Here is a 17268-nt window from a genome sequence, read left to right as displayed (position 1 = left end):
AACTTTGCTCCTAGGATCATTGGGACACACTATCCCTCCACCACCAGAAGGTGATGGCTATCAATATCTTTGTGCATGTCATTGTCTGCACCACGTCTTAGTGTTCTGTCATGTTTGATTCCAGTTTTAAGGTTATTTTGTATTTAGTGTTTCTTTTTTACTTTGGCTATTACTTGTGACACATATTGTTTTGTCTTTTTTAATCTCAAATACCACTTTTTGAGACTCATGTAATCCTGCCTTGCCTTCCTGCTCCCCTGCACTTCGGTTCTCCATGTCTTTGCTTGCCTTCTTTGCCTCCACAAACTCTAACCGTGACAGTACTAAAATAATGAGTCAATTGAAATGAATTGCATCTTACCATCTAAATCTAACAAAGCAAGCATTCATAAATGATTAAATGCAAATATATCTCACAATTGAATCACCCAAACTGTACTTAACAACTGTACTGTTGACCACTGAAATAAAATATAATGAAAATAAAAAACTACTGGATTAAACTAAACATTTAATTATGTGACACTGTTGCATACCACTAGAGAGAGTCTGCGTACCACTTGTGGTACACATATCACACTTTGAGAATCACTGTGTTAGCGTGAACGCGCTATTTAGCACTTGCTCTTTGAGATCTTGTGAAATCAGGCCCATTGTGTCTAGTGTAGGGAATGATTTCTCAATAAAGAACCTATGATATATATAGAAATACAAGCTCTGCATATTGAAGTTGAAGGAAAAAGGAAGAATATTGATGGTTCCCTGGACAATCCAAACACTGACATCTGTCACCAATGTTACCAATTTCATCATGTATTCATATGCTCAAATAATAGAATAATTGTGCTTACATGGATGTGAAAAGAAGAGGCAATGTGCTGTTTGCCTTTACCTTTGTGGGATACTGTCAGAATATGCACTCCCTCCCTTCGATACGACGGTGTAGGTAACGATCCAAAAAATGAGACTGCAAATCCAAGCAGACAGCTTCCTCTGCAGGAAGGCTCAACGGGGAGGTCAGATTTATGTTCATGCATTGGTAAACATGTTTTTATGTACATACTGGGTGGTGTACTGTCACTCTGAAAGGATGCACAGAGAACAAGTTGAGAATGGCTTTCTGTCACTAAGACTCGCAAGACCAACATCCCACTTGTAAGATCTCCATCATCACTCTTTTTGAAGACAATGTTTCACACATTCTGTGTATCACACAGTCATGTGTTCATTCTGCTTGTATTTCCATCCATCTATCCATTTTCTCAGCCGCTTATCCTCACAAGGGTCACGGGAGTGCTGGAGCCTATCCCAGCTGTCAACAGGCAGGAGGCAGGGTACACCTAAACTGGTTGCCCAGTTGCACATCGAAACAATCAGCCGCACTCACAATCACAGATGGGGGCAATTTCGAGTGTCCAATTAATGGTGCATGTTTTTGGGATGCGAGAGGAAACTGGACTGCCTGGAGAAAACCCACGCAGGCACGGGGAGAACATGCAAACTCCACACAGGAAGGGCTGGGTTTGAACCCTGGTCCTCAGAACTGTGAGGCCAACGCTTTCCAGATGTGGCACCGTACCGCCTATCAAAGCTATACAAACTAAAAATGTACAGTATGGTTGGACATATTATAGATCACATTGTGCACTAATGGATTTTATATAATACAATACAAATCACCTTGTTAAATATATATACTGGGGCAATGTTGATTTTGCAAATCTTGTAGATACATCTCAGTCCATTGTGCAGATAATACTCAGGCACATGAGTGGCCAGTATTGGTCAACAACAGATATGCAAATAGTGCAGCATGGCGAGACAACGCTAGTGAGCACGTGAATAATGTATAATTGGCCCAACAGATACAACAAACTCAAGACACAAAGAAATTGTAAGTCAGTTGTTTAAGAAGTTAATGGCAAGAGGGATGAAGTTGTTGGAATGTCTGCTAGTTTTAGTTTCTGGTGTTCCTCATTCAAATACACATAGCCACAGGTGTGTCAATAATGAACTTAAATGTCAATAAGCCTATCAGAAGCTTCCAAAGAAATGGCGTCCTTGTCTGGATTTTCCCAAATTGTTTAAAGGCAAAGTAATTTTACTATATATCAATTTATCAAGTCTTTTCATACAGTGTATGTAAACATCTAGTTTCAACTGGACCTTGACTATTAAAGACATTGAGTTTAGCCTATCGGCATGTCACCTGACAGATGTTCCTGATGTTACATCTAAAAATTAATTGCTCATCTTTGATACCGAGCTTTGAATCACTAATGGTGTAGTGGTACACATGCCTTGTCATGATCCTGCCGCTCCAGCCCAGGCTGTGCGGGTGCCAGCTTGGTTGCGCTGATTGGGAGGCGCACACCTGCGCCTCATGCGGGCTGATTATCCGGCGTATTTATATGACGATGGGTCTGCGGCAGTTGTTTGCGCTTCATGTCCCGTTCGTGTGTTCCGGTAGCCCTGATCGACAACCCGTGTGTACCGACCTTCGCCTGTTCTCCGACCAACCTTGTAAGCCTGACTCCTTCGATAATTCTGCCTGCTTTGATTGTTACCCTGTGTACCGACTCCTGCCTGCCCGCTCACCTGCTCTCTTCGCCTGACGTCCCAACTACCGCTGCTGCACCGGACTGCCTCCTCGATCCCTGACCTCAGCATATAATAAACGTTTCTCCTTGAACTACCTGGCATCGTCCGAGTCCTGCATTTGGGTCCTACTCCCGTTCCAATGCTACGTGACAGAACGAACTGGCCCACACAGGACCCAGAAGGAAAGACCCGGCGTCGCCGGGACCGACGGAAGGGAGACCGTCTGTCGGAGGACCAAGCCTGTCCAATCCGGGTAGGCTCCCTGACGTCTCCCGCTTCCGTGTCTTACGCTCCGCCAGCGAGGTATGAATACGTCCCGAACACGACCCGTCCGGCTCCTCATATTCTTCTGGACTCCGACTTTTCGGAATATGAGGAGGACCGTGATTTGTATGACCGGCTGCGTGAGTACGACTCCGATGACTTTGATTTTGAATCTCTTTGCTCGGCTTTTCATTCCGGTCAGTTTGCGCTTCCTCCCCGCGTTTCCAGCACCCGAGCGTCTTCGCCCGGTAGGTTTAAGTACTCCAATCTGCATGAGGGAACCCGCTTGGCCATCTACCCGGGACCGCCGCGTGGCGGCCAGAGGAGACGCCCCGGCCGGGCGCTCCCTGGTGCCTCCCGCTGGGCGGCAACTAAGACATCGTCCTCCCACTCCTCGCCGGCAACGGCGAAACCGGCAGACCCGCAGCTGGTGGCGAAGGTTCCAGCCCAGAGGGAGGAGGAGCCGCCAAATCACAAGGCGTTCTGCCGCGAAATGCGGGCGCAGATAGAGTGCCAGAGCTCCGGATTGGCGGCTCTCACGGTCCAGGTCCAGCAAGGATTGGCGAACCCGCCGAGCTACGCTGACGTCACAACTGTGACTGACTCGCTGCTGATGCAGGTTCACGTGGCAGTTGGAACTGACCCGCTCCCGAGACACGCCCACGTGTCAGTTTCGACTGACTCTCTGCCTACTCAAGTTCACGTTGCCGTGGAATCTGACCCGCCCCCTTGCCAAGTGCACGTCGCAGTGGGAACGGACTCGCCACCTTGCCAAGTGCACGTCGCAGTGGGAACGAACTCGCCACCCCGCCAAGCGCACGTAGCTGTGGAAACTGACCCGCCTCCTCGCCATTCCCACGTCGAGGTTTTGGCTGTTCCGAGCAGAGCTCACGCGGCAGTTGGAACTGACCCGCTCCCGAGACACGCCCACGTGTCAGTTTCGACTGACTCTCTGCCGACTCTCGTTCATGTTGCCCTGGAATCGGATTCGCCACCGCGCCACGCCCACATGGCTGTTTCAACGAATGCACTGCAAGCTCACGTGGCAGTGGGGACCGACCCGATGCCGACTCACGTTGGTGTCCAGGAGGGGGCAACGTGTCCACAGCCGCTTCTCGTCTGTGCCCTGGAGTACCAGTGGCGACTGGTCCGCGGTCGCTGCCCGTTCTTGCTCTGTCGGCGACCGGTCCGCAGTCGTCCCCTGTTCCTGCTCCGACGGCGACGGACACGTCCATATGTTCCCGTCCAGGAGGTGGCGATGGTGCCACCACCTTCTCACGTTGCTGTCCAGGAGGAGGTGGTGATGGTGTCGCCGGCTTCTCATGCTGTTGTCCAGGAGGAGGAGGTGGTGATGGCGATGGTGTCGCCGCCTTCTCACGCTGCCGTCCAGGAGGTGGTGATGGCAATGGTGTCGCAGCCTTCTAACGCTGGTGTCCAGGAGGAGGTGGAGGTGGAGTTGGTGATGCTGCCTCCGACTTCTCACGTTCCTGTCCAGGAGTACCAGCGGCGACTGGTCCGCGGCCGTCCCACGCCCATGTCTCGACGGCGACAAGAGCTGGGGAGTTTTGATGAGCCACCCCAGAGCTGGAGAGACTACGGGATGGCTGTGATGGTAATGGTGGTGGTCATGGCTCTGGTCCTTCTCTCCATCATCCTATTCGCTCCAGATGGCTCCCAGCCGCTTCATGACCTGGCCTCGGTGGCGACCAATCCCTGGTCGTCTTGCAACCATGGCGTGGGACGTTCTCGTCCGGAGCAGTGGCCTGCCTCGTTCTGGTTCCTGCTTAGCCGTTTGGTTCCTCACAGAGGTCGTCCTCCCGAATCGCCCCGTGGGGACCCTGGTGCTTGGCGTCCGGGTCGTCCTCCTGACGTGCCCACCCGGACGCCTTGCGTTTGGTGGCCTGGATGGCCACCAGACTTGGGTTCGGGGTGGGCGTGCCCTCCACCGGACACCCCTTCCGCCCACCCCTACCTGTGTTAATTGTCTGTTTCTTTCGTTTAGGCACATCTGGGAGCCGTGCCTTTGAGGGGGGGTATTTGAACTACCTGGCATCGTCCGAGTCCTGCATTTGGGTCCTACCCTCGTTCCAATGGGACGTGACATGCCTCACTTTGGTGTTGGCAGTGTGGGATCGATTACTGCTCATTGATGGTGTCTATCTACCCTGTGACTGACTGTAACGCAGTTTAGGGTGTAGTCTCCCTTTTGCCCGAAGCTGGTTGGCATAGGCTCCAGCTCCACTTGACCCTTGTTGGGGGAAGCAGCTTGGATAATGGATGGATGGTATAGAGTTACACATAAGTGTTATTGTGATGGAGACGTGACTGACAAACACAGCCATTCCCTCCAGCTATAAGATTACTTTTAATGTAACATTAATTTGTAATGTTATGGGTGCTGTTGATAATGGTGTAGATCTGGTAAAATGTCAAGTATTATTACTCTCATGTTTTAAAATGTAATTAAATTGCAAAATGTAAGAAACAATTCAACTGTCTTTTTCAGAACTTTGAAAATTCCTTGGTTTAACTGACTTTTTTTTCTGAAACTACAAATTAATTATACTTTCTGTGAAAGTTAGCCAAGACTGGATTTGATAGAAGCGTTAATACAGTCGAGATTGACTTCTCTTCAAATTATGACTTGGACAAAAAACTCTTGTAAATAATCAATTGTTATTTTTTTTATTATCGTGCTTTTTATGAACTAGAATAGAGCAACCTTCTAATATTAACCACATGGGCAAACAAACTAAATGCATGCATTATCAATAATTAAAGACAAATCTGTGTCACACACTCAGGCACAGAATTAATCACAAATCCATATTCAAACTGAGATTCATACACAAATAAAATAATTCAGGATTGTATATGTGTAATTTATTCTGACATACAATATACATGATACTTTACTTCTAGGTAAACCAGTCTGAGTGTATTCATCAGCAGCAGCCAAATAAAATGGTTGTTTGTAAAAATCATATATGATGTGTGGTAACCATATGACATTTGTATTCTTTGTGCTATGGAGACCAACATTAATGGCCATCATTGAATTCATCTAAAATTATTGTAAAATTGAGAGTAAAATATGAACAAACTTAACGAGCTGATCTTAAAAAAATAATACCTTTCTCTCTCTCTCCATTTGCAGGTGCAGTTATTTACGGTACTTTACTATTTATTTATGTGCTTTATTTCTAAATGAAATGTTACATCAAATGACATTATTTTAATCTTTAATTGTAATCTGTGGCATGGTGGATGAATGGTTAGCATGTCTGCCTCATGACATTGCATGTTCTCCCCAAGCCTGTGTGGGTTTTCAACACTTTCTCTATTTTCGTCCCACATTTCGAAAGCATGAATAGTAGTTCAATTGAAGACTAAATTGTCAGCAGATATGAATGTTTGTTTCTCTAGATATCCCTTTCAATTGGGTGGTGACCAGTTTATGGTGTACCCTGTCTCCCTCCCAAGGTCAACTGGGATAGGCTCCAGCATACCTGTGACCCTCGTGAGGATAAGTGGTACAGAAAATGTATGAATTGATATTTTAAAATCTATCTTGAACTTGGAAAATAAATGTGAATTAATGTACAGCAATTATCGTTCCGTTCATTCAAAGCAGAATAGTCCTTCTCCAGGTCTTGAAAACTGTACTTTGATGATTATAGGACAGACAAGATACTATGAGAAGCAACACCAGTAATGCAATGCGCCATTTACAGTACAAGAAAATATATATTAAAAGGTTGGAGCATGTTCCTTTAAAGATCAAGTATTGAGATTGAACTTCAACGTTCCAAATGTCCACGTTTTAAAATGCATGCATGCCACTTGATAGACAAAATGAACAAAAACAAAGACCATGTATCATGTGTTTTAAATGGGAGTCATGTGGCTGTGGTTGGTGAAGAAGTTACTCTGGAATTCAGCATTAAGGTGAGTGTTCCTTGCACAGTAGAGCTGACAGAATTGAAAGTTGAGGTCACTAGTGTCGTAGTGATACATACGCCTAACTTGGATTGCGGGATCGATTCTCGCACTGTGATGATCTTGTTGTGTTCCCTCTCGCTGATTCCTGATCAGTTCAGGGTAAAGTCTGCCTTTTGCTCAATGTTAGCCCAAGTGGGATGGATTCCCCCAACCCTTGTGAAGATAACCCCCTTGGGACATGGACATATACACAGAACTGTCTACAAAGATCTATAAAAAAGTGGTCATTTTGTTGGTTCAAAATTTGTGTATCACTTGTCGACAAAGATTAGAATTTATGAATCTGAATTGTTCACACATCAAGGAATCCTCAGTATTCATTAATCATACAGCTTGTGTGCAAAGTATTTCTGGAATAGAAAGCATTTGGCTTCCACTAGTGTTCTGGCATGTGACTTCACTTTCTAGTCAGACTCATTTTTCTCTCATTACAACGTCACAACCACTGAACCATACTTACTACTTCTTAATTGCCTTAGTCCCCGCAGTAAAACTTAATTTCCAAGGTTTTGGAAAAAAATTACTGAAAATGAATGTTTTAGAGTCAGGGTAATGGTTATCTTTACCTGCTGCATATAGTCAGATGGTAGTTGAAATTATTTTAAATTAATAAATAACAGGCAACTAAAAATTACAAACAAACATTCACTTCAGAGGTTTAGTGGCAAACAAATCACCATTCACCACCATATTAACATAAAATATGTGAGCACTCTACTTTTATGCTTTCCCTATTTGATAAACTGTCTTCCTAAATTATATAAAAATAAAACTAAATATACTGTATTAAGAGTCCTAAAAACAGCACAAGCAACAAACGGAATTAATCTTTGGAGAAATCAATAAACCAATGATGGTGTTATGTGATCCAGGAATTTTGAATGCCGTTTTTCTTCTCCAACTCATCACAGAAAGTATAAAATATTACATACCAACTCTAAAAAGTCATGACTCTAAGAAGCTAAGGCTTCAAGTATTTTATGGCCAAGAGATTGAAGAGAAGTAAAAATAATGAAGTCAGAAGCAAAGGCATGGCCGTACCAGTCGTTCAGAACCAGCCCACCAATTGGGCCTGTAGTCATTGTGCTTCCCATCAGGCATGTTTTAGTTCGTACATTAGTACAACAACTTGTTTTCAAATGTGTGCTTTTCTTTTGATACAAGCACTGTATAACCGGAAAAACTGTGAGACGTGTGAAATGACACAGCCAAAGAGAAGAGAGGGAAAATCGGCACGGCGAGGGATACTTCTCATCCAAATGAAGTAAGCGAGTGAGAATTTGTGTGAAGCAATGCCTATATTGTACATCCATCATAGGTCATTGAGACATGGTTTCATAAAGCCCGGATAAAAACTGCTGCATTACGTCAGACAAATAAACCATGCGTGTGACTCTGTGCCGATGACCCTCTCAAAGGGAAAAGTTTAAAGTCACCTCTTTGTAACAAGCTAATCTGATGCATGCTAACAGTTGGAGGGGGTGTACTAATTGTTTGTACAGACTAATGTTAAATTCATGTAGATACATTGATTGTGTTTTATGACAGGCTACTTGTTGATTGTTAGCCACTAATTTCAGTTTCTATTTTGCACTTTGTTCTCCCTGAATACATTTACAAGACACAACAGCACTTTCATGCTCTCATGGCACCAGTGATCGGAACAGCAGTTCTTTTTAGTGTACTGAGTCTCTAGAATCAGGTTGTTAAAATTTCTTGAAAAGGTTTGCTCACTTCTTTTTCACTGAATCATTAAATGGGAGATCCACTGGTTTGCATTAACAATGTATTCAATAGGTCATGTAATATGTACCCTATTTTGACAATGTGATGTTAAATCATCTCTCATTTAATGGTGTTTGTCACAACCCATCGAGATGGAGGTAGGACCCAAATGCAGGGGAACATGGGGAACGCAGAGATAATTCGGGAAAAACGTTTATTGTTCCACGGTCAGGGATTGGGCAGGCAGTCAGGTGCAGCAGCGGTAGTCAGGACGTCGGGCGTAGAGACCAACCACCAGGTGTGCGCCTCCCAATCAACGCGGTCGCGCGGCACCCGCACAGCCAGGGCTGGATCGGGAGGACCATGACAGTGTTCTGAGAAGATTTTTATCGACAATTACGAATTTTCAGGGGCGGTACCATTTTCCTACATGTGCTGATGTGACGTGTACCTAGCCGCAACAAAGGTCAGTTGATTCATACCTGAACTTCATGTTCACTCAACACGTTCACCCAAGGACTATACATTGTGTTGGTCACATATTGTAAATAAGGGAGTGCAGGGACTTTTAAGAAAAAATTCCATGTCACTCTCTCAAAAAGCTCTCAAACACCCAATGCTACGGTTGTAAGTCATGAAAATCCATGCAGCGAGCTCAGCTCCTACTCATATACTTCTGCATCCTCTTACATTCACACAGGCTCCTCCCTGCCACTAAGACTTGCCTGTGCCTTCCGCCGTGGGTAACAGCATTGTTTGTACCAGTGAACGTCCGCATCACTCGGCAGAAGAGTTCACTGTATATCTACTAGTATGTTGCTCCTTAATGGATCGTGAATGAAGATCTTCAACGAATGAATCAATCACGGGAAACACTACATTCAGTACATTTTAGTACAATAAGTTATTACAGTCAGTAAAACAAATACATTCACTCCATCCCTCCACCTCTTCATGGTCATGGCCTTTTGCTGGCTCCTCATTGGTTTTTCACCAAAGGGAGAGAAAGCACTGGTGAATTGCAAATGATTTAGCCCATTCTATTGAGGGAAATCCCACCCCTGTCTCCACGCTGCCTACTCATTGGTTATTCGCCGAAGATTCTAAAGTGTGTGAGAGATGCTGCACCCCTGATACAGGAATTTTCTCTAACAATGACTGCTGCTCCGCCACAAACTCTGTTTCCGACTTTGGCTTATACCCGACCCCTGACCCCCCCCCACCCACCCCCGCCCTGCTCTTAAAGACGTACACTCATAATTGCAAATGTTACTGTTCTTACGCAGCCCATCAATGTGTTGAATTTGTATTTAAAATATAGGAGGCAACATAACATTAACCTTAAAATTGATTCCGAGCATCATCATCATTTCCCCCCCCCCCGTCATCAGTAGCTCACAAAGGGCTGGCTGCTTGAAAAGTAGATCTTGAGGTAATAAAGTCTGGGCACACCTGAAATTCAGAAAAAGGGATAGAAGCCACTATGGCCTTGTTGGCACAGTTGCCAGTGCATCAGTCTCATAAACTCTCACACGAGACAATTTTTTTGAAAAACCCATCAGACCGAGAGGGATTTACATTTTCATCAGTTCTCTGACAAAAACGTAACTCTGGCGCAAGATGATCAAGCAATATAAGAAAAACAGACGTCACTCAGGAGCTTCTGAAGAACGTATCTAAACTCCCTATGTTCAGTGACGTCAACAGACGATTTGCACTCGGATTTAGAAGTGACTGAAATTCTTATTGGGGAAATCAGACCAAGAGTGTAAAATGGCCTCATTGGCACAGTAGGCAGTGCATTACTCTCGTAATCTCAAAGTCGTGAGTTCGATCCTCACGCAAGGCAACTGTTTCGAAATAGCCATCAGACTGAGAAGGATTTCATCAGTTGTCTGACGGAAAAGTGTATCCAGCGTAAGTTGCTGAAACAATATATGAACAACTGACTTCCCTCAGGACCTATTAAGACTTTATCTGAACTCCAATTAGCCATACCTTGTGACTTTTTCAGGACAGTTAATTCCTCAGACGACTCGCACTCCAAATGACACGTGACTGCAATTTAGATTGGCAAATTCAGAAAAGTGATAGAGACCACTATGACCTCATTGGCACAGTTGGCAGTGCATCAGTCTCATGATCTGAAGGTCGTGAGTTCAACCCTCACACAAGGCAACTCTTTTTAAATTGCCATCACACCGAGAGGGATTTACGTTTTCATCAGTTCTCGGTCAAAAACGTAAATCAGGTCCAAGTTGATAAAGCAGTGTATGAACAACAGACCTCAATCGGGAGCTTCTGAAGACAGGATCTGAACTCCAAGTTTCAGTTCCTTGAGTCTTACTCCGTTCAGTGACGTCAACAGATTATTTGGACTCGGATTTAGAAGTGACTGAAATTCTTATTGGGGTATTCAGAAAAGGGGTTGTAGAATGGCCTCGTTGGCACAGTAGGCAGTGCGTCAGTCTCGTAATCTGAAGGTCGTGAGTTCAACCCTCACACGAGGCAACTGTTTTGAAATAGCTATCAGACCGAGAGTGATTTAGGTTCCCCTCAGTTCTCGGTTAAAAACGTAAATCAGGCGCAAGTTGATGAAGCAGAATATGAACAACAGAACTAATTCGTGAGCTTCTGAAGATCGGATCTCATCTCCAAGTGTCATTTCCTTGAGTCTTACTCCGTTCAGTGACGTCAACAGATTATTTGGACTCGGATTTAGAAGTGACTGAAATTCTTATTGGGAAATTCAGATAATGGGTGTAGAATGGCCTCGTTGGCACAGTAGGCAGTACATCTGTCTCATAATCTGAAGGTCGTGAGTTCAACCCTCACACGAGGCAACTGTTTTGAAATAGCCATCAGACTGAGAGGGATTTACGTTGTCATCAGTTCTCGGTCAAAAACGTAAATCAGATGCAAGTTGATGAAGCAGTGTATGAACAACAGACCTCACTCGGGAGCTTCTGAAGACCGGATCTGAACTCCAAGTTTCATTTCCTTGAGTCTTACTCCGTTCAGTGACGTCAACAGATTATTTGGACTCGGATTTAGAAGTGACTGAAATTCTTATTGGGAAATTCAGATAATGGGTGTAGAATGGCGTCGTTGGCACAGTAGGCATTGCATCAGTCTCATAATCTGAAGGTCGTGAGTTTAACCCTCACACGAGGTAACCGTTTTGAAATAGCCATCAGACCGAGAGTGGTTTAGGTTCCCCTCAGTTCTCGGTTAAAAACGTAAATCAGGCGCAAGTTGATGAAGCAGTGTATGAACAACAGACCTCACTCGGGAGCTTCTGAAGACCGGATCTGAACTCCAAGTTTCATTTCCTTGAGTCTTACTCCGTTCAGTGACGTCAACAGATTATTTGGACTCGGATTTAGAAGTGACTGAAAATCTTATTGGGAAATTCAGATTGTGTGTAGAATGGCCTCATTGGCACAGTAGGCAGTGCATCAGTCTCATAATCTGAAGGTCGTGAGTTCAACCCTCACATGAGGCAACTGTTTTGAAATAGCCATCAGACTGAGAGGGATTTACGTTTTCATCAGTTCTCGGTCAACAACGTAAATCAGGTGCAAGTTGATGAAGCAGTGTATGAACAACAGACCTCACTCGGGAGCTTCTGAAGACCGAATCTAAACTCCAAGTTTCATTTCCTTGAGTCTTACTCCGTTCAGTGACGTCAACAGATTATTTGGACTCGGATTTAGAAGTGACTGAAATTCTTATTGGGAAATTCAGATAATGTGTGTAGTATGGCCTCGTTGGCACAGGAGGCAGTGCATCAGTCTCATAATCTGAAGGTCGTGAGTTCAACCCTCACACGAGGCAACTGTTTTGAAAGAGCCATCAGACTGAGAGGGATTTACATTTTCATCAGTTCTCGGTCAAAAACGTAAATCAGGTGCAAGTTGATGAAGCAGTGTATGAACAACAGACCTCACTCGGGAGCTTCTGAAGACCGAATCTGAACTCCAAGTTTCATTTCCTTGAGTCTTGCTACGTTCAGTGACGTCAACAGATTATTTGGACTCGGATTTAGAAGTGACTGAAATTCTTATTGGGAAATTCAGATAATGGGTGTAGAATGGCCTCGTTGGCACAGTCGGCAGTGCGTCAGTCTCATAATCTGAAAGTCGTGAGTTCAACCCTCACACGAGGTAACCGTTTTAAAATAGCCATCAGACCGAGAGTGGTTTAGGTTCCCCTCAGTTCTCGGTTAAAAACGTAAATCAGGCGCAAGTTGATGAAGCAGTGTATGAACAACAGACCTCACTCGGGACCTTCTGAAGACCGGATCTGAACTCCAAGTTTCATTTCCTTGAGTCTTACTCCGTTCAGTGACGTCAACAGATTATTTGGACTCGGATTTAGAAGTGACTGAAATTCTTATTGGGAAATTCAGATAATGGGTGTAGAATGGCCTCGTTGGCACAGTAGGCATTGCATCAGTCTCATAATCTGAAGGTCGTGAGTTCAACCCTCACACGAGGCAACTGTTTTGAAATAGCCATCAGACCGAGAGTGGTTTAGGTTCCCCTCAGTTCTCGGTTAAAAACGTAAATCAGGCGCAGGTTGATGAAGCAGTGTATGAACAACAGACCTAATTCGTGAGCTTCTAAAGATCGCATCTCAACTCCAAGTTTCATTTTTTTGAGTCTTCCTCCGTTCAGTGACGTCAACAGACTATTTGCACTCTGATTTAGAAGTGACTGAAATTCTTATTGGGAAATTCAGATAATGTGTGTAGAATGGCGTCGTTGGCACAGTAGGCATTGCATCAGTCTCATAATCTGAAGGTCGTGAGTTCAACCCTCACACGAGGCAACTGTTCTGAAAAAGCCATCAGACCGAGAGTTATTTAGGTTCCCCTCAGTTCTCGGTTAAAAACGTAAATCAGGCGCAAATTGATGAAGCAGTATATGAACAACAGACCTCACTCGGGAGCTTCTGAAGACCGGATCTGAACTCCAAGTTTCATTTCCTTGAGTCTTACTACGTTCAGTGACGTCAACAGATTATTTGGACTCGGATTTAAAAGTGACTGAAATTCTTATTGGGAAATTCAGATTATATGTGTAGAATGGCCTCGTTGGCACAGTAGGCAGTGCATCAATCTCATAATCTGAAGGTCGTGAGTTCAACCCTCACACGAGGCAACTGTTTTGAAATAGCCATCAGACCGAGAGTGGTTTAGGTTCCCCTCAGTTCTCGGTTAAAAACGTAAATCAGGCGCAAGTTGATGAAGCAGTGTATGAACAACAGACCTCAATCGGGACCTTCTGAAGACCGGATCTGAACTCCAAGTTTCATTTTCTTGAGTCTTACTCCGTTCAGTGACGTCAACAGATTATTTGGACTCGGATTTAGAAGTGACTGAAATTCTTATTGGGAAATTCAGATTATGTGTGTAGAATGGCCTCATTGGCACAGTAGGCAGTGCATCAGTCTCATAATCTGAAGGTCGTGAGTTCAACCCTCACACGAGGCAACTGTTTTGAAATAGCCATCAGACTGAGAGGGATTTACGTTGTCATCAGTTCTCGGTCAACAACGTAAATCAGGTGCAAGTTGATGAAGCAGTATATGAACAACAGACCTCACTCGGGAGCTTCTGAAGACCGGATCTGAACTCCAAGTTTCATTTCCTTGAGTCTTACTCCGTTCAGTGACGTCAACAGATTATTTGGACTCGGATTTAGAAGTGACTGAAATTCTTATTGGGAAATTCAGATAATGGGTGTAGAATGGCCTCGTTGGCACAGTAGGCAGTGCATCAGTCTCATAATCTGAAGGTCGTGAGTTCAACCCTCACACGAGGCAACTGTTTTGAAATAGCCATCAGACCGAGAGTGATTTAGGTTCCCCTCAGTTCTCGGTTAAAAACGTAAATCAGGCGCAACTTGATGAAGCAGTATATGAACAACAGACCTAATTCGTGAGCTTCTGAAGATCGGATCTCATCTCCAAGTGTCATTTCCTTGAGTCTTACTCCGTTCAGTGACGTCAACAGATTATTTGGACTCGGATTTAGAAGTGACTGAAAGTCTTTTTGGGAAATTCAGATAATGGGTGTAGAATGGCCTCGTTGGGACAGTAGGCAGTGCGTCAGTCTCATAATGTGAAGGTCGTGAGTTCAACCCTCACACGAGCTAACTGTTTTGAAATAGCCATCAGACCGAGAGTGATTTCGGTTCCCCTCAGTTCTCGGTTAAAAACGTAAATCAGGCGCAAGTTGATGAAGCAGTATATGAACAACAGACCTAATTCGTGAGGTTCTGAAGATCGGATCTCATCTCCAAGTGTCATTTCCTTGAGTCTTACTCCGTTCAGTGACGTCAACAGATTATTTGGACTCGGATTTAGAAGTGACTGAAATTCTTATTGGGAAATTCAGATAATGGGTGTAGAATGGCCTCGTTGGCACAGTAGGCAGTGCATCAGTCTCATAATCTGAAGGTCGTGAGTTCAACCCTCACACGAGGCAACTGTTTTGAAATAGCCATCAGACCGAGAGTGATTTAGGTTCCCCTCAGTTCTCGGTTAAAAACGTAAATCAGGCGCAAGTTGATGAAGCAGTATATGAACAACAGACCTAATTCGTGAGGTTCTGAAGATCGGATCTCATCTCCAAGTGTCATTTCCTTGAGTCTTACTCCGTTCAGTGACGTCAACATATTATTTGGACTCGGATTTAGAAGTGACTGCAATTTTTATTGGGAAATTCAGATAATGGGTGTAGAATGGCCTCGTTGGCACAGTAGGCAGTGCGTCAGTCTCATAATCTGAAGGTCGTGAGTTCAACCCTCACACGAGGCAACTGTTTTGAAAAAGCCATCAGACCGAGAGTTATTTAGGTTCCCCTCAGTTCTCGGTTAAAAACGTAAATCAGGCGCAAGTTGATGAAGCAGTATATGAACAACAGACCTAATTCGTGAGCTTCTGAAGATCGGATCTCATCTCCAAGTGTCATTTCCTTGAGTCTTACTACGTTGAGTGACGTCAACAGATTATTTGGACTCGGATTTAGAAGTGACTGAAATTCTTATTGGGAAATTCAGATAATGGGTGTAGAATGGCCTCGTTGGCACAGTCGGCAGTGCGTCAGTCTCATAATCTGAAAGTCGTGAGTTAAACCCTCACACGAGGTAACCGTTTTGAAATAGCCATCAGACCGAGAGTGGTTTAGGTCCCCTCAGTTCTCGGTTAAAAACGTAAATCAGGCGCAAGTTGATGTGAAGCAGTGTATAAACAAGAGACCTCACTCGGGAGCTTCTGAAGACCGGATCTGAACTCCAAGTTTTATTTCCTTGAGTCTTACTCCGTTCAGTGACGTCAACAGATTATTTGGACTCGGATTTAGAAGTGACTGAAATTCTTATTGGGAAATTCAGATAATGGGTGTAGAATGGCCTCATTGGCACAGTAGGCAGTGCATCAGTCTCATAATCTGAAGGTCGTGAGTTCAACCCTCACATGAGGCAACTGTTTTGAAATAGCCATCAGACTGAGAGGGATTTACGTTTTCATCAGTTCTCGGTCAACAACGTAAATCAGGTGCAAGTTGATGAAGCAGTGTATGAACAACAGACCTCACTCGGGAGCTTCTGAAGACCGGATCTGAACTCCAAGTTTCATTTCCTTGAGTCTTACTCCGTTCAGTGACGTCAACAGATTATTTGGACTCGGATTTAGAAGTGACTGAAATTCTTATTGGGAAATTCAGATAATCGGTGTAGAATGGCCTCGTTGGCACAGGAGGCAGTGCATCAGTCTCATAATCTGAAGGTCGTGAGTTCAACCCTCACACCAGGCAGCTGTTTTGAAATAGCCATCAGACCGAGAGGGATTTACGTTTTCATCAGTTCTCGGTCAACAACGTAAATCAGGTGCAAGTTGATGAAGCAGTGTATGAACAACAGACCTCACTCGGGAGCTTCTGAAGACCGAATCTAAACTCCAAGTTTCATTTCCTTGAGTCTTACTACGTTCAGTGACGTCAACAGACTATTTGCACTCGGATTTAGAATTTACTGAAATTCTTATTGGGGAATTCAGAAAATGGGTGTAGAATGGCCTCGTTGGCACAGTAGGCAGTACATCAGTCTCATAATCTGAAGGTCGTGAGTTCAACCCTCACACGAGGCAACTGTTTTGAAATAGCCATCAGACCGAGAGTGGTTTAGGTTCCCTCAGTTCTCGGTTAAAAACGTAAATCAGGCGCAAGTTGATGAGCAGTAGTATATGAACAACAGACCTCATCTGGGGAGCTTCTGAAGACCGGATTCTGAACTCCAAGTTTCATTTCCTTGAGTCTACTACGTTCAGTGACGTCAACAGATATTTGGACTCGGATTTAAAAGTGACTGAAATTCTTATTGGGAAATTCAGATAATGGGTGTAGAATGGCCTCGTTGGCACAGTAGGCAGTGCATCAATCTCATAATCTGAAGGTCGTGAGTTCAACCCTCACACGAGGCAACTGTTTTGAAATAGCCATCAGACCGAGAGTGGTTTAGGTTCCCCTCAGTTCTCGGTCAACAACGTAAATCAGGTGCAAGTTGATGAAGCAGTATATGAACAACAGACCTCACTCGGGAGCTTCTGAAGACTGGATCTCAACTCCAAGTTTCATTTCCTTGAGTCATACTCCGTTCAGTGACGTCAACA

At 44.4% G+C, this 17268-nt stretch overlaps 16 non-coding genes across 16 annotated transcripts; all 16 read left to right on the top strand.

Moving 5' to 3' along the window:
* The first annotated feature begins 11030 nt into the window (after positions 1-11030).
* trnat-cgu (transfer RNA threonine (anticodon CGU)) lies at positions 11031-11103 on the top strand. Its single transcript has one exon. It is a non-coding gene; the product is annotated as a tRNA-Thr (tRNA).
* Positions 11104-11362: 259 nt separating this feature from the next.
* On the top strand, positions 11363-11435 carry trnam-cau (transfer RNA methionine (anticodon CAU)). The gene has a single exon. It is a non-coding gene; the product is annotated as a tRNA-Met (tRNA).
* A 589-nt stretch (positions 11436-12024) lies between these two features.
* On the top strand, positions 12025-12097 carry trnam-cau (transfer RNA methionine (anticodon CAU)). Its single transcript has one exon. It is a non-coding gene; the product is annotated as a tRNA-Met (tRNA).
* A 259-nt stretch (positions 12098-12356) lies between these two features.
* trnam-cau (transfer RNA methionine (anticodon CAU)) lies at positions 12357-12429 on the top strand. The gene has a single exon. It is a non-coding gene; the product is annotated as a tRNA-Met (tRNA).
* Positions 12430-12688: 259 nt separating this feature from the next.
* trnam-cau (transfer RNA methionine (anticodon CAU)) lies at positions 12689-12761 on the top strand. The gene has a single exon. It is a non-coding gene; the product is annotated as a tRNA-Met (tRNA).
* Positions 12762-13020: 259 nt separating this feature from the next.
* Positions 13021-13093, top strand: trnam-cau (transfer RNA methionine (anticodon CAU)). The gene has a single exon. It is a non-coding gene; the product is annotated as a tRNA-Met (tRNA).
* A 591-nt stretch (positions 13094-13684) lies between these two features.
* trnam-cau (transfer RNA methionine (anticodon CAU)) lies at positions 13685-13757 on the top strand. Its single transcript has one exon. It is a non-coding gene; the product is annotated as a tRNA-Met (tRNA).
* A 259-nt stretch (positions 13758-14016) lies between these two features.
* trnam-cau (transfer RNA methionine (anticodon CAU)) lies at positions 14017-14089 on the top strand. Its single transcript has one exon. It is a non-coding gene; the product is annotated as a tRNA-Met (tRNA).
* A 259-nt stretch (positions 14090-14348) lies between these two features.
* trnam-cau (transfer RNA methionine (anticodon CAU)) lies at positions 14349-14421 on the top strand. The gene has a single exon. It is a non-coding gene; the product is annotated as a tRNA-Met (tRNA).
* Positions 14422-15012: 591 nt separating this feature from the next.
* trnam-cau (transfer RNA methionine (anticodon CAU)) lies at positions 15013-15085 on the top strand. The gene has a single exon. It is a non-coding gene; the product is annotated as a tRNA-Met (tRNA).
* Positions 15086-15344: 259 nt separating this feature from the next.
* Positions 15345-15417, top strand: trnam-cau (transfer RNA methionine (anticodon CAU)). The gene has a single exon. It is a non-coding gene; the product is annotated as a tRNA-Met (tRNA).
* Positions 15418-15676: 259 nt separating this feature from the next.
* On the top strand, positions 15677-15749 carry trnam-cau (transfer RNA methionine (anticodon CAU)). The gene has a single exon. It is a non-coding gene; the product is annotated as a tRNA-Met (tRNA).
* A 260-nt stretch (positions 15750-16009) lies between these two features.
* On the top strand, positions 16010-16082 carry trnam-cau (transfer RNA methionine (anticodon CAU)). The gene has a single exon. It is a non-coding gene; the product is annotated as a tRNA-Met (tRNA).
* Positions 16083-16341: 259 nt separating this feature from the next.
* trnam-cau (transfer RNA methionine (anticodon CAU)) lies at positions 16342-16414 on the top strand. Its single transcript has one exon. It is a non-coding gene; the product is annotated as a tRNA-Met (tRNA).
* Positions 16415-16673: 259 nt separating this feature from the next.
* On the top strand, positions 16674-16746 carry trnam-cau (transfer RNA methionine (anticodon CAU)). The gene has a single exon. It is a non-coding gene; the product is annotated as a tRNA-Met (tRNA).
* Positions 16747-17006: 260 nt separating this feature from the next.
* On the top strand, positions 17007-17079 carry trnam-cau (transfer RNA methionine (anticodon CAU)). Its single transcript has one exon. It is a non-coding gene; the product is annotated as a tRNA-Met (tRNA).
* The last annotated feature ends 189 nt before the right edge of the window (positions 17080-17268 follow it).

This window comes from Syngnathoides biaculeatus, chromosome 8, assembly GCF_019802595.1.
Source record: "Syngnathoides biaculeatus isolate LvHL_M chromosome 8, ASM1980259v1, whole genome shotgun sequence".
Classification (NCBI taxonomy): Eukaryota; Metazoa; Chordata; class Actinopteri; order Syngnathiformes; family Syngnathidae; genus Syngnathoides; species Syngnathoides biaculeatus.
Note: the sequence above shows the minus strand (reverse complement) of the source record. Positions and strands in the feature narration are given on the sequence as shown.